Source organism: Bos taurus, chromosome 13 (assembly GCF_002263795.3).
Source record: "Bos taurus isolate L1 Dominette 01449 registration number 42190680 breed Hereford chromosome 13, ARS-UCD2.0, whole genome shotgun sequence".
NCBI classification, from domain to species: Eukaryota; Metazoa; Chordata; class Mammalia; order Artiodactyla; family Bovidae; genus Bos; species Bos taurus.
In genome coordinates, this window is record NC_037340.1 from 58629526 (window position 1) to 58646373 (window position 16848).

Here is a 16848-nt window from a genome sequence, read left to right on the forward strand (position 1 = left end):
TCCATCCCTGACCTCATTCAGCACTGGGGAAGCCATTGGTCCTGACACTGTGGGTGCCACGGCTGGTCCACAGGTAAGGGTGAGCCGCCTGTCCAAGAATTCACCTGACAGCAAGGTCAGCCTTTTTCTCCCTGGGCTAAAGTCAGGCCTCCATATTTTGACCAAGGGTGGCAAGCAAAGAAGACATAAGAGACGCAGTTTTGATCCCTGGGTTGGGAAGAATCCCCTGGAGGAGGGCATGGCAACCCACGTCAGTATTCTTGCCTGGAGAAACTCACGAACAGAGGAGCTTGGTGGGCTATAGTCCATGGGGTCACACAGAATTGGACACGACTAAAGTGACTGAGCATGCACGCAGGGCAAAGGAAGAGAAAGAGGAAAAGGCTGAATCCCAGGCATAGGAACAGCTCTTTAGTACCCTTCCCACTGACCTGTTCCATCAACCCATCCTGTATTCAGGATGGGAAGACACTTGTCTTCCTGGTCCTCTGGCATTTCAGGAAAATGGTAGCCATGAACCAGTCCTTCAGGGACTCGTGTTTATTTCTTGTGTTTATTTCTATTCAGCAAATTATAACTTCTGGGTTCCAAGTTTCAAGATTCATGAGCATTTTGAATGCTGTGGGCACCTGTGAAAAATGCAACGAGCCACAAACAAGCAAGCTTGGATTCTCTGTGAGCTGGCCTGTGGTGGTAAATTAAAATTTCACATGCTGAATACAATTATGTAAAGTTTAAAAATAAAATAAAATTTAAAAAATAAATAAATAAATAAAATTTCACATGCTGGAGGGCACGTCATGTTTGCAAAATACCTGTATTTAAAGATGCACGTCAAGCACTTCTGTGTTTAGAACATTTTTGCATACATTTTGAACACGCAAAACACAGCTGAGCAAATGTAATGCTTTGTTTTTTCCTTTCAAGTGAAAATTTCAGGTGTTGCTTCTGTTAAAATGAGTCTTCAGAGCCTCCATTTGCAGAGAGAAAGAAAGAGAGAGAAATTAAATCACATTCAGTAGGCGTCCACCTATAAAGTAGCTCATGTGAATTATTAATGATAGATTTTGGGGTGGGGGGAACTTCTTGGACTTTTTTTGTCGTACTTTTAACAATTGAATGCGATGCTCATCAGACGTCTCCTTGTGAGATGTCACATTATTTAAATGAGAGCACATCTGACATTTCCAGAAGAGCATGCTAAATTCTGAAAAGAGAATGTTCTTCTCACTGATTTGATGGGCACCACTTGGGCTTTTCAAAATAAAGGTTTTGAGCACTTTAATTTTGGAGTGACTTGCCTTAGTTCAACACAGAGATTTAAAATACTCTCAACTACTTTAAAGAAGAACAGCGAAAAAGTTTTCTTCGAGACAAACAGAGGAACACTCCACAAGTGACATTTGAAAGGCACTGATGGTGGATAATAACTGCTCCAAATATACTTAGAAACACTTGGCGTTTCATTGTTCTTTATGTATCTAATTATTCCAGGTATTGTCATGTCAAAAAAGTTTCATATGACACATGTTGTTCTTTTTTTTTTTAAGTGTAAGTCAGAGATGAAATCTAACTTTCCATGCAAATAGAGGCCTGGATGGGTAATCTCTGTGAGATGACCTTACTATCTCCAGTTGCAGGCACTCACATTTTAACAAAAGGGGATTTACTTTTGCTAAATAAGTTTTTGCCCATGCCGCTCCTTCCCTTTCTACAAGTGCCTGGGACATTTACTGATACATAAAGTGTGTTAATCACTCAGTCATGTCTGACTCTTTGCGACCCCATGGACTGTGGCCCACCAGGCTCCTCTGTCCATGGAATTTTCCAGTCAAGGATACTGGAGTGGGTTGCCATTCCCTTCTCCAGGGGATCTTACTGACCCAGGGATTGAACTCCACTCTCCTGTATTGCAGGTAGATTCTTTACCATCTGAGCCACCAGGGAAGCCCATATTCATGCAATTCATGAGGCCAGATACCGTGCTAACTGATGTGAAGGATGAGATGGGTGTGGGATGGTGCATAGAGCAACAAGAAGAATCCGAAAATTTTCAGTCCATTGGTTTTTTAATTTTTTTATTTATTTTTTTCTAATTTTATTTTATTTTTAAACTTTACATAATTGTATTAGTTTTGCCAAATATCAAAATGAATCCGCCACAGGTATCAATATCAATATCAAAAAAACCGCCATTGGTTTTTTAAAATCTGCTTACCTCACCCTCCATATCAGTCTGTGATCAGCCCCTGGGAGCTACAAGGAGCTCTTCAAAACTCCAAAACCAGCTTCCTTTTTGTGAGTTAAACTTGGTCACATCCTTGAGCCACCTTTGTTTCTACCTCAGGGCCTTTGCACCTTCTCTTGTCTCTGCCTGGAGCATTCCTCCTGCCACTCGGGGCTCAGCCCTTCCCAGGACCCCCCAGCACACTGTCTCCTCATGTGTCTCTTTCCTTTACTTCCTTTACTACTACTTGACATTAGTGTCTTCAATTGTTACAGGTTAAATTCAGAATCCCTGACTCAATCATGATGAGCTCTGTGCTGGACAAACACCTTGTTAGTCTTGGTCATGATTATGTCCCAGATCTGATCATGGTAAATATCCAGTGGCTGCTGTTGTCTGCATAAGTAAATTCAGCTTATGCTAACCAACTCCTTTGCTTGAGTTCTCCACTCCTGGGCATGCTGAGAGTATAATTTGGCTTCTGAAAGCCATGCAGGATGTAGATGCCAGGAGCTCAGTCCCAGCACAGCTCTGGTCTCATTGCAGGTTAGCATGTTGGGGTTCTTGTTCTAAACATCAGTCTCATGAGCTTGGTTAAGAGGAGCCCAACTCTGAGTCATCTACTCCTGGGTTCCTCACAACATTGGGTTTAAGGATGGGAGCTTGGGACTTCCCTTGCAGCCTAGAGGTTAAGACTCCACATTTCTACTGCAGGGGGCATGGGTTGATCCCTTGTCGGAAAACTAAGATCCAGTATGCTGCATGGTGCTCCCCTGCCGACCCTGCCACCAAAAAAAATGATGGGAGCTTTGAGTCTTAACACTGGGCTATGGGAAAATCAGCCAGAAGTAAATGTTCCCCTTAACATAACAGGAGGACAGCTCTGGGGGCCCTGCCCAGGCCCCAGATTCCTTGCCACTCTTATGTCTTGTGTGGACTTCCAAGCACATCAAGAAGGCTCCAGGTTTTATCCGTATTAAGTACTTTACCTCTCTAGTTTCCTGACTTTGTACAAGAATTCTTCTTTGAGTAAACAAAGTACCAAAAAACCCAAGCAAGTGTCTTGCTGGGAATAAATAACAACAGCACTAAATTAGATGATCGATGGTAAGTTAACAAAGGGATCAATACAGGCCTGCAAACTTGTTCCAAACTCCATCTCTGAAAAAGCAGTACCGTCATGAGTCACCATAGACATAAAAGCGAGAATGCAGAAACGCCTTTAAATTGGTGATTCATTTGTTTTTTAAACAATAATTTCCCTCATGTTCTGTGCATTTACATAACCACGCCATGAAAACTCTTAGGAGTCAGGAAGGAGAGTCAGCGTGGGTGGTGGCGGGGCTTAAGTTCATCTTTCATCATAAGATCATAAGACCGTCTCTATCTGCTAAATGTCAGCCAAAATGCCCCAAACACATACTGCTTTGCTGGGACCTTTCTCTGGTCATTTTTAATTTATTTATTCATTAAACCTTTCATGGTAATTTGCCATCTGAAAAAGAAAGATGATGGCAAAAGTTTTGTGGCGCAAAGTCTACAATATAAGCCTGAATGAGCCATTTGAAATGTTTAAAAGATTTTCAATGGTGAAAATATAAAAATTAAAGGAGGAAAAAAGGAAAGCTTTTGGTGCTAACTTATAATATGCTAACATATAAGAAATGCAATTACATATTCATCACTTGCAGTGAAATGGTTATTAAAACAGTATGGTATTCTAAAAATGATAGGGTTATTATAAAATAATAAGGAATTTATCTCACCTTCTTTTGCATTAAGATACAATAAAATTACACTCTGAAAACAAATTACTCTTCCTGTTATCTTCACAAAACAGCAAGGCCTGGGCCGTCCGCTAGAAACTTTCTTTGCCTTGCTGTGTCAAGGCATCAATTTCAAAGTCAGACTTTCTTCCTTCCTTTGGTCATGACATTTGAGAACTGGAGAGAAACTTCTAGAAGGAGACTGAAACCCTTCTTAGACTGCAGAGGCCACTGTGGCTGTGTGTGGTTGCCTGACTCTGTGGGCTAGAGAGAGATGGAGTGAGGAATCCCATCTTGCCAAGACCCTTCCTTTCACCTGGACGCTGAGCTAAGCTGCCCCATGCATCACCTGAGGCCCACCTGAACCCCAGGCTGTGGCCAGCTCTGCAGGCTGCTTGGGCATGGCTGGTGTTTGTTGGGGGGAGGGGGATGGGGGGTTTCTGTGCAGCTTGTTCCTGAGATACAATGAGACACACTCTGTGCAAGGCATTATTCTGAAGCCATTGCCAATGGAGAGAAGAAAAAGACAACTGAATGCAAAAAAAGATCAAGTGTTCAGAGTGGCCCTGTCCATTTCCTTTATGGTGTCAGGACAAGCGAAATCCATGTCATCCAAGTCCAGGTGGTCCCTGAAAACCCCTCCCTCCAGCCCTGGCTGGGAGAGGCATGTTCAACCATGCATGCAGTGGCTCCAGAAGGAGACCCAGGAAGGGAGACAGGTGTCAGGGAGGTTAGAAGCAGGGCATCCTTGCTGCGTGTGGTCATGCAAGCTGTCCCAGGGTTCTCGTATGGAACAGCACAATGAGAATAGCCCCATTGCACGGGGCCTTGGGAAAAATCAGAGCGATAAGGCCTGGCAGCCCACAGCTGAATACACAGCTCTCCCCTCCCCAGTAACATTACTTGTCTTTGCCTCTGTCTGCTATTCTCTTTCTGAACAGAAAAATCCAGAGGTCCTGCAAAACCCCCAAGCATCACCCTGCTCTCACTCTTGCACTTCGCTGACACCTGCAAACCCTGTCAAGTCCTGACTGTCCCCAAAGGAGTCGGAGACGTCAACCCATAGGACCCCACAGCGCCACTCACCACCCCTCCAGGAGTGCCAACCTGAGACTGTCTGATCATGTTTCCCAGGGAAGATACACTTATAATTTGTCTGGCTTCTTAATTTCTCCAAAGACAATGTGACAGACTGCTCTTCCCCTCTGTGTTGGCTTTGATGATGTCTTACTTTGTTTTTCCATCTCGCCCACTCTTCCCTCGCTCAGCCCCCACTTCTGTATTCAATTGTCACTTTAGTATTAGCCCACTGTCTGCCTGGCAACCCACTATTATGCACTTATTTTATTACTTGGTTTCCTACCCTGATCTGGTGATTCATTTCTAACCTTTACCGACTGTAACATAACTCCTTTTCTTTACTTTCTTTCCTCCCCACCAGCCCCCTCCACCTTTAACTTTCAGATGTCAGTTTCAGGTAAAGCTTGCTGTCCTCATGTCCCCAGAAACTGGCCTTATCTGCAGCTCTAAGTTGACAGTCTTGTTTTTTTCACTTAGAGCCATCAGTTTAATAGAATCAAGAGCTGTACCTAATGTTTTCAAGTCACTTTGAATAAGATCAGGAGACATAAACAGGAATCAAGAAAGAAAATAAGGTGATAAATTGATCCCACGGGCAGATACTGGACAAAAGTCCAGACACTCCTTTTTCTAACCTCACCTGGCTTGATTGTGTAACCAGAAGGTTACATAAACATAGGTCAATGGTCACAATTCTGATGACCCATGCATGATGTTTCTAAATAATTTTAGAATTGTATGGGACAGTTTAAGAAGAGTTAAGAATGTCCGGCTTTAAGGATATCCTGTGCAAAGGAAACCCAGCATATAAAACATTCAAAGTTATTTAACAAAATAAGCCCTCTTCATGTCAGTGATAGCAGGGAGGTGTCAGGTGGAATTTTCTGGGGGTGATGCTTAGGAAGAAAGAAGATAGGAGGAGAATCTTGGAAATCACAGAACATTTAGAGTTGGAAAGGAACACATGGATCATTTTATCTAACTCCCTAAGGTTTAGATGAGGAAATTGAGGCCCTGGGAGTTTAAGAGATTTGCCTGAAGCTTAGAGGCAGGTCTCTGAATTCCAAACCCCAAACTCTTTCCAGCAACTCAGCAACTGGAAGTACTGCTTTTGTTAACAGAAATAACGATTATAAAAATCCTATTTCAAGTTTTTATGACCATAACCTCCTAATTCTCTCCCCCCATAACACATAATTCAGACACCCTAAAATAATTCATCCTTTAAAAGTACAGTGTACAGTTCAGTGGTTTTTAATATATTCACAGAAGTAAGCAACCATCACCCCACTCACTTTTAAAACATTTCATAACCTCAAAGGGAAATGAGTCGCTCATTCCCAGCTACTCCTCATTACTATCTCCTAACCCCTTAGCAACCACCAATCCCTTTTCCATCTCTATAGATTTGCCTGTAAATGAAATCAAATTTTCTATAAATGGAATCATACAAAATGTGGCCTTTTGGAGCTTCCTTCATTTAGCATAATATTTTCAAGGTTTATCCGCATTGTAGGATATGTCAATACTTCATACCTTTTCGTGGCTGAATAGTATTCCACTGTGTGTTTATATCGCATTTTGCTTACCCATTGATGGACACTTGGGTTGTTTCCATTTGGGGGCTTTAAAGACTGATGCTGAAACTGAAGCTCCAATACTTTGGCCACCTGATGGAAAAGACCAACTCATTGGAAAAGACCCTGATGCTGGGAAAGATTGAAGGCAAATGGAAAAGGGGGCGGCAGAGGATAAAATGGTTAGATAGCATTGTCGACTCAATAGATAAGAATTTGAGCAAACTCCGGGACACAGTGGAGGACAGAGGAGCCTGGTGTGCTACAGTCCATGAGGTCACAAAGAATGGGACATTACTTAGCGACTGAACAACAACAACAAATGGTCGATGTTGCTGGCCTTGTATGAATTTACTTGGTAACTGTGGTTGGTGTCCCATCTTTCTCCTAATCTTGCCCTGCATCAGGGCATATACTAAAGACCCAATATTCCTGGGCCAGCCCCACCCCTCCACAGCCAGCACTGCCTCTCCAGCCTTAAACGTCACATTATCTCTAAATGGCTTAGAAAGCCATTTCATGTGTTTTATGAAACACCCTTTGTGACATTTCTGCCTTCTTCCATGGCTCCCCTTCTGCCCTCTCTCTCTTAAAGATCTTTTCAGAATTCTGTCATGCTAACCCATCCATTTTCATTTTGCAGATCTGAGAGATCCTGTGGACAGGATTTTATATGAAAACTTCCTATTTTCTGCCTCTAGACCCCTTCTCTTCTTAAATCTGATCTTTATGATTCTGAGAAGGGAGAAAAATGGAAGATAATTCCAAAACACTGAAACTGAATATCGAAGAAATTAACACAGTTTGTTAGAGACCAGCGCAAATCTGACCCATGTCTAGACAAGCAAGCTTTCCGGGAGACCTCATGGCAATGATTCAAGTTCTAAGACAAAGAACAAGGAGCTGGTGTGGGTGAGCAGGAATTAAGATTTCCTGTTAAAAATATTCATTTACCTTTGAAAAATCCATAGTTAAAGCAGGACACACACAATTAAATTGGGTGCCCCAAATTAAATTATGTGAAGCAGTTATAAAAACGGTGTCATGACATGAACATTATGTATTTCAGGAATATGGAACTGTTGCCCTGGTAAGTGCAGCAGAGGTGGAAACGAGCTAACTTAACTTCATCAGTTCTGCACCTCTAACGGCAATCCTGACAGAGGCCGAGTTAAAGTTTACCTTTTAAGATCCTTTGAGAAAGCCTTTGCTAAGCAAATTAACCGTGTCAACAGCATTTCTGGTGACTGTTGAAGCTCCTTAAGAGTTCAAGCTGTTCCCTAACACATTAAGCAGAGCAGAGATTATGGATACACTTATGTACTGGTGGGTACTGCACAGGGACAAAAAATGCACAGGCAATCCAGATCTTACAAAATGAAGTTCCCCGTCTTCTTCACCCATAGTTAACTAGCCCAGTTCTTGCTTGTTTTGAATGTGATAAAATACCTTATTTCATAAATTGGAAAATTATTTGCACTTTTACTAATTCAGCCAAGCCTTCTCTGACATTAGTCCAAATTACAATGGGACAAGCTCTTCTAGATGGGGCTTCCCTGGTGGTTCAGTGGTAAAGAATCCACCTGCCAATACGGGAGACCCAAGTTCTATCCCTGATCCGGGAAGATCCCCTAGAGAAGGAAACGGCAACCCACTCAGTATTCTTGCCTGGGAAATCCCATGGACAGAGGAGCCTGGTGGGCTACAGTCCTTGGGGTTGCAAAGAGTCAGAGACGACTTAGCGACTCAGCAACAACAACAAAGTTATTCTGGCCATGATATAGAGATCTACAGACTACTGAGTTCTGCTGGTAAGGAGCATTTTGAAACTGGATAGTAATGCAGACAAATATAGGCATCAGGAGTATAGAACCAAAAACTGAAGTTTAGACACGATAACTTAACCCTGTCTTTAAAAATCACTTTGTGGTAAATATCAAGCGGTCAGAGGAGGTACAATTGAGAACAAGGTTATCCTTAGAAAAGAGAGAGAACAGGTAAAAGGGCCTGGAATCTCGGTCCACCTGCATGCAAGCATCACCTGGGGGACACATCACTGTTCTCGTTTTACACAGGAACCTGTGGTCCAGCGAGGCTTATTCGCATCCCCCAGGATCACAATGCTAGAAGATGCCGTGGGCAATCACACGGGGGAAAAGATGAGCTCTCCAGAGAAGCGATTCTCTGCAGAGAAGTCTTGATTCCGAGGGGGCGAGGGGTGTCCTGGTCCAGGCTGAAGGGAGATTCCAAAAGCTGGAGTCAAGACAGAGACCCGAGCAGGAGAGTGTGGACGGAGGGCGTGAGGTGGAAGGTCTGGAGGGAGTGTCCCCGAGGCAGAGGCTGAGCCTCACTCCCCGATAAACTACCCGCCAGGTACTTGGTTCACTGTAGCCGTTCGGTATCTGTCATCAGACAAATGATAGCAGAGATTAGTCTGGAAAAGGGAAGATCAGAGCACACTTTCAGTCAGGGAGGAGTCTGCACAGGTGTGGACACTGAAGTGTGTTACAGAGGACAGTGGACTTCTGGGTGAGGCTGCCCCTTAGACTAGAGCTCCTCCAGTGGGGTGAATCTCTCCTCACTCTGGGGATATGTGTCAGTGTCCAAAACCCTGAGTATTCATTGGAAGGACTGAAGCTGAAGCTGAGACTCCAACACTTTGACCACCTGATGTGAAGTGCTGGAAAAGACCCTAATGCTGGGAAACATTGAGGGCAGGAGGAGAGGGTGACAGAGGATGAGATGGTTAGATAGTATCATCGACTCAATGGACATGACCTTGAGCAAATTCTGGGAGACAGTGAAGGACAGGGAAGCCTGGCATGCTACAGTCCACCAGTCACAAAGAGTTGGACACAACTTAGTGACTGAACAACAACATCTTTGGTCGTCACAGTGGGGTGGTGATACTAGCATCTGGGGGTAGACACCAGAGATGCAACTCAGCCCTGGGTAATGGCACAAACAGCCCCACACAGAGAATCCCTCCGCCTGTTCAGTTCAGTTCAGTCACTCAGTCGTGTCCAACTCTTTGCGATCCCATGGACTGCAGCATGCCAGGCTTCCCTGTCCATCACCAACTCCCAGAGCTTGTTCAAACCCATGTCCACCGGAAATACCAATAAATGATGGGTGGAGAAGCTCTGCCGGCTACAGTCAACCTCTTCACTCAGTTCTGTGCTCACCAGGCAGCCTTCACCTCTTGCTTGTTCTGCTTGGTTGCTGGTGGTGTCACCGTAGCTACTGTGGTTTCCACCAGCCAAACTACTGATTCCTCATGACAGGGCAGATTCTGTTCACCAGAGCCCATGCTATTTCCAGGCAGCACGATCACCACTCCATGTGTCCTTCAACATAAGAAGATCTATGCAAGAAAATCTATGCAGTAATAATATTCTGTTCAGTAAATGCTACTGTGATCCCATTTAGCAGATGAAAAGACTGAATCTCAGAAAAATGAACCAGTTTATTTCAGGGGACAACTGCTGGAACAGGAAGCCACTCGTTGACCCTGAAGTCTATACTCTTAAACCACTGCATTTAGCTGTCTCATTAAAACCATGCAATGCTTCTTTTTTGGACCCAGCAGTTTACATAAGTATTTTCCTTTAATCTTCCCAGTCATCCTATGAGTAGGAGGCCGGACGGCTGTCTTACAAAGGCAGAAAATGAGTCTCAGAAAAGTTGCAGCTTGCTGGAGCTAACCAGTGGAGCTAGGACTCACCTGGTCTGTCTGTCCACCAGCCACAGTACTAATCACAGTAGCTGTGAGAAATGAGAAACCCTAGATGGTAGAGTTGGGGCCTATCTTTCTAGAAAGGGAGTGTTTTGCTGTAAATTAAGAAATTGGCACCAACTGATACATCAGTGCCTTCCTGACAGAATTAAGTTCCTAGACCTTCATGGCAGCAAATCAGACCCTGAGCCCAAGCAACAGCCTCAAGGTAATCACCCCCTCACCCCATCCCATTGGTCACCCTGTGCCATCAACCCGTGACACAACCCGCACTCATTATAATGAAGCACAATGCCACAGAAACAACTGTAGAAACAAATACCAATGCCACCTTATGAATATTAGCGTGTATAAGTTTGACATTTTTGCAGATAGCAACAGTGCAGAAAAACTTCCACTTGCAGAGTCAAGCTCCCATGAAAAATGTCCCAGCGATATCTTTAGGCATTATTATCTAGAATAAGCGTCAATAGCTATTACATCCTGAACATTTGCACTGATAATTCGGGCTCAGAATCGTTCCATCAGATGAAGATGAGAATTCTGATACTGCTAAGAACACAGACGTCCTTGAAGTGTGTTCCCTTCATCAGTTCTGCTAGGTTAACTTCCACGGCTGGCCCTATTGAACTCCACTCTCAAGCAGCCAAACTCTGCCCGGCACTGTCCCCTCATTAGTAAAAGAAGCAGAAAGCTAATTGGCTTTTAAGCTGTTGATTCCCTGCATTCATCACTAAGACACCACAACCGGTTCCTGCCGGAGTGAAGGCCCATTTGTGCCAAGGCAAAGACTCAGCGGTCTTTTGTCTGTTTATGTGACGACCACTGGTAATTGGAAAATTACCTCTAAATTCATCTTTCAAAACACAACTAAAGTCTGGGCTAACCGTTGAAGGGTGCTTAGTCTATAACTTCCTGACAGGCTACTGGAAAGAAGCCAGATGAAAGTCTCGGGAAGAAAGTGAACATATGGTGCTAAAGTAAACAGCGAGATGAAGGGTGTCAGTACACGTCCACTCCAGAGCCTAGCGCCTTCTTTCTCTGGAATGTTCCTTGACTTGGAGAGCCTGTTTGCAAGAGCTAAATGCTTGCACAGGTTGATGAGAAGACTGAGTTTCAGGAATCACAAATGCTTATGTCTGCTGTTGTCAAGGAAGGTCAAGACCATCAGCAGTTGGGACATGCCTGGTGGTTCAGTGGCTAAGGCCATGAAGTCCCAAAGCAAGGGGCCCCTGTTCAAACTCTGGTCAGAGAATTAGATCCCATATGCTGTAACTAAAGCTCCTGTATGCCATAACTAAGACTTGGCATAGCCAAATAAATTAATTAATTAAAATATTTTTTAAAAAGACCATCAGCAGTGCCTTGCTCTGTCTACCGCAGGAACTCAAGACTTAAAAGTGTATTATATCAACTATAATTCAATTTTTTTTTAAGTAACTGATAGATTTATAAAGTTTTTTTTAAAGGACATCGACATTTGGATTCTTCAAGTTCACTCAGCGGTTGAATGTCAGGTGCTGTTCACACCTCTGAGGGACAGCTCAAGACTTAAAAGTGTATTATATCAACTATAATTCAATTTTTTTTTAAGTAACTGATAGATTTATAAAGTTTTTTTTAAAGGACATCGACATTTGGATTCTTCAAGTTCACTCAGCGGTTGAATGTCAGGTGCTGTTCACACCTCTGAGGGACAGAGGGGATCAAGGGAGCCCTTCCTTCCTGGAGCCACATTCTAAGCGGAAACAAACAATGATCAGGCAAACATATGAACAAGAATTCAGATGAAAGAGAAACTAACACACGGGGTGGTGATAGAAATCATGTGTTGGGGAGAGGAGCATTCTAGACTATGGCTCTACCAGGGAAAGCACACTTTTGTTGAGCAGGAGTTGCCATGTTTACATCAGAGGGAGGAGACCCCCCCTCCCCGCAAGATGGGCCTGCATTTAGTATTTATGAGGAAAGCTGAGGCCAGGGAGTCTGTGGCCAAGAAACAGTGGGGCAGAGAGGGAGGCGGTGGGATAGCCCAGAGACCTCTGGCAGGTGCTGGACAGGGTGGGCATCGCCACCTCCTTCTAGATCAAGCTTTCAAGGTCAACAAACTGAAGACTAATTTCCTCATGCTCCAGCCCAGGCCGTTTAAAACAATAAAGACTAAATGGGTCCCAGGGAGCATCTCCATGAACGGTAACCTGATGAGAAAAATGTTTTGTCTGTAATAATGGATGTGTCTTTCATGGGAGAGAGAGAGAGATGAGCTGGGTCATGTTTATGATCTTTATGGCTGTAGGAAAATGATTCCTGCTCCTTAAGAAGTTAAGATGACCCAGCAGCTTGCCTCCTTGCCACCCAGTCATCTCATCCATCACCCTCGACAGAATGACACCTGTGTCATCTCTCTCCTGCAGTCAGAGGGGATAAGGCAGGCATTCCCATCAGCAAAGATCATGGTTACCATTGCTTGGTCAAAAGCATGAATCTAAGCACCCAAGGGTACAAAGAGACATGAGAGCAGAGATAAGGAAAGGAGAGAACTTCATAAAATAACTTGGGTGGCATTACTCCCTGAGGCAAAGCCCACCAGTGGCTTTCTCTGGAACCCAAAGAGAGTTCGACTTCTGATCTGGGACCATCTGTGCCCCTGTAGGAGCTAGCCCTGCACTTCACCACCTCCCAGGAGCTCAGAGAGCAGGGAACGAGGGGTAGGGGCTTAGATGGGGCTGTATGGCCCAAGCAGACACAGAAGAAGCAGACGTGAAGGAGTCCTGAGGGAATGCTTCAGAGTTGGACTAGTGAAGAGACAGGCAAGTGAGAAAACCTGCAGGATGCAAGTGTGTGTGTGTGTGTGTGTGTGTGTGTGTATGTGTGTAAGAAATGGGGGACATTTCCAGGAGGAAATGGGGGACACCTGCACCAGCATCGATGTGGTGAACCTGTCAGCACTATACAAAGTTTAATTATCATGACTCCAGAGCTGTCATTTGACAAAAACAATGACTTTATAAGTTCATAAAGCGCTTACGAGTACTCTTGGAATGATCCATGGTGCCAACATCCAGTCCCCTCCTTTTGTGACTAAGTAGTGGGAAGTGATGGGAAATATCCCATTTGGCTTGGGGCCAATCTGCCTCCTGCATCCTTTTGTTTGATTGACAAAGGACTTAAAACTTCTTTCAATTAGTTGCCATGGTTTGAAACTCAGAGGAGTTTACTTGTACGCTCAGGCCCTGACTTGTCTAGAAAAATAAGGCTCGAGGCATTGCCTCTCTGTGGCTGTGGCTGAGTGGGGCTGGGAGCATGGGACCCCTCAGGAGAGGACATCCCCCTGCTTCTGGCAGCCAGAGTCACCCATGGGCCTGGTCCCTAGAGGCCATGGCTTTGCTGCTTTGTCCTAGATTTTAAAACATATCCTTTATCCTTGGACAACAAGGAGATCAAATCAGTCAATCCTAAAGGAAATCAACCCTGAATATTTGTCATAAGGACTGAAGCTAAAGCTCCAAAATTTGGCCACCTGATACAAAGAGCCAACTTATTGGAAAAGATCCTGATGTTGGGAAAGACTGAGGGCAGGAGAAGGGGGCAACAGAGGATGAGTTAGTTGGATGGCATCATCAACTCAATGGGACATGAGTTTGAGCAAACTCTGAGAGATAGTGAAGGCCAGGGAAGCATGGCATGCTGTAGTCCATGGGGTTGCAAAGAGTCGGACATGACTGAGCAACTGAACAACAACAATCCTTTCTCCACAATGTTACCACTCTGGGGTGCTACATGGAAACAATTGCTGTCACAGGGCATGGCATAGGTTTCCAAGGGTGTGGAGGAAATGACTCTGGTAAAACAGTCCCCAATGCTTCCACCTCCACGAGGCTCTCTTCCCATCTCCACGGACACCCTGGCACTCTGGGACCCAGCTGACAAGGCTTAGATCCCAGATGCTATCCCCACCCCTCGTCAGAAGCTGTCTACATGTGGACTTTGTGGGTGAGAGGACTTTGGAGTGTGAGCTATTTAGCACTGAAGTCATAGTCATTCTGTCACATCAGCGTAGTTCCAGGGCTGTGTTGCAAAGACCAACATGGCCCTCAATGTCAAGATAAGACAGGCGAGACATGGGAATGTTTGAGTTCTGTTGCACACACACAGACACACTCCCATGCAAGTCGTATGGAAAAATACAATATCCTTCCCAAGATTTCTGTCAATTTGCAAGGGGCTTAAATCCTTATGGTTACAGGGATGGGATGGGAAAGAGGGGGTGTGGCCATGGAGGGGGTCCTTCAAGGGATCCCGGGGGGTGATGGTACTTGGTATCTTGATGGTGGTGGTGCCTGCACAAATCTACATGTGTGAAAGAACTACACACACACACACACAGAGGAGTGCAGGTAAAACGGAGAATTTAGGTAAACTCTGTGGACTGTACCCATGTCTGTTTCCTGGTTTTGATATCGCTCTGCAGGTACGTAAGATGTAACCACCACAGAGGACTTGGCAAAGGGTACATGCCCCTCCCCTTCCACCCATTGCCGTACACTCTTTCTTGGCAACTTCCTGTCAATCCCTCATAGCTCAGTCGGTAAAGAATCTGCCTGCAATGCAGGAGACCTGGGCTCGATTCTTGGGTTGGGAAGATCTCCTGGAGCAGGAAATGGCAACCCACTCCAGTATTCTTGCCTGGAGAATCCCATGGACAGAGGAGACTGGTTAGGCTATAGTCCGTGGGGTCACAAGAGTCAGATACGACTTAGTGACTAAACCAACCAACTTGTCAATCTAGAATGATTTTCAAAGCAGAAAGTTTAAAAACAAAACCAACACTCTCATGGTGGCCTCTGTGTCCAAACCCCAGTTCTGGGTTAAATTTATGTGTGGACCGTTCCGCCAACCCACACTGCCCTGCACTGCACACCTGAAGACGTGGAAGCCAGCCCTTCCTACACATACACAAACATCCCATAGCACACACATCACCCCCAAACTGAGGATTCTGTGTGTGCAGCAGAGCTCACTGACAGCTGGAAGGAGAGACACACAACCTGCAGCTTAATAAGATAACCTCAGCTTAGGAGATAACCTCAGCCTTCCCTGGTGGCTCAGATGGAAAAGAACCTGCCTGCAATGCGGAAGATCCAGGTTCGATCCCAGGGTTGGGAAGATCCCCTGGAGAAGGAAATGGCTACCCACTCCAGTATTCTTGCCTAGAGAATTCCATGGATGGAGGAGCCTGACGGGCTACAGTCCATGGGGTCACAAAGAGTCAGACACAACTGAGCGTCTAACACTTTCACTTCTAGGCAATACCTCAGCCATTTCACAGCACAGTTGACCCCCTGGACAACACTGGCTGGAACTACACAGTAGGTCCCCTAACAATGGGTGTTTTCAGTAGTAAATATGGCAAGGTTTGTCAGTTTGGGGGTGATGTGTGTTCTATGGGATGTTTGTGTATGTGTAGGAAGGGCTGGCTTCCACGTCTTCAGGTGTGCAGTGCAGGGCAGTGTAGGTTGGCGGAAGGTCCACATATAAATTTAACCCAGAACTGGGGTTTGGACACAGAGGCCACCATGAGAGTGTTGGTTTTGTTTTTAAACTTTCTGCTTGGATTGTTGGATGTGAATTCTGTTGGATCCCTGGATGTGAATGTAGGGGACCCCTGATGGGCGGGGAGAGCTGCATGTTATGAGTGCTTTCAACTCTATGGGGGGGGTCAGTGCCCCAATCCCTGTGCTGCTCAAGTGTCCACAGTATTGTCTGGTCGTCCCTCTCCCCCATTCTCTCTACTCTTTTCCCTGCTGCCCTCCTCTTTCGACATCAGACAAGGAAAGGCAAACGCAATAGAAGTGAATTCCCCAAGTCTAACGTGAGTAGTTTCCTTATCTCACCTAGGGTGTTGGCTGGGAAACTCTCCTACCCTCAGGCAATTTATCAAGGTGATTATCCACGTTAGGACAGTCCTGCTCTCCAGAGATATGAGTCAAGCTGCTTTAGACAATGGGTCTCCCCTTGGGTGGCTGCCAGAGGGGCTCCTGGCCTGCCCCAAGCAGCCTCTGGGAGACCTGGTTGATCTGCCAGCCTCCCACTGGCTCATCTGGGCTTCTAGTTTGCTTTCCAAGCCCCTTCCTTCCTTCTTTCTTTCCCCCCTTCCTTCCTTCCATCTATCCATTCACAAATATTTGGCTGAAATACAACCCTGAGGACCCCTAAACTAAAGAGAAGCCCATTGGCTCTGCATCTCAGGAGGCAAGCCCTACACACAGAGACTCTGAGTCCCTGTCAGCCACAATGCAGCCCTTGTTCCAAAGGAAAATGATCCCTTCCCCTTTCCAGAGTCATGATTCTGAATTTTAATTCTGTAGAATATATATTTTGGAACACGTCTTGATGAAAACCCAGAAGGACTTTGGGGAGAAGACAGAAACCATGAAAAGACTCTCAGCTTCCATCTGGGGA

At 45.1% G+C, this 16848-nt stretch overlaps 1 long non-coding RNA gene across 1 annotated transcript; it reads right to left on the reverse strand.

The window, feature by feature from the left end:
- Positions 1-213: 213 nt before the first annotated feature.
- On the reverse strand, positions 214-11915 carry LOC112449318 (uncharacterized). The gene is made up of 4 exons (XR_003037860.2): positions 9836-11915; positions 3994-9052; positions 816-971; positions 214-629 (listed from the first exon to the last, which is right to left on the reverse strand). It is a non-coding gene; the product is annotated as an uncharacterized lncRNA (long non-coding RNA).
- Positions 11916-16848: the final 4933 nt, after the last annotated feature.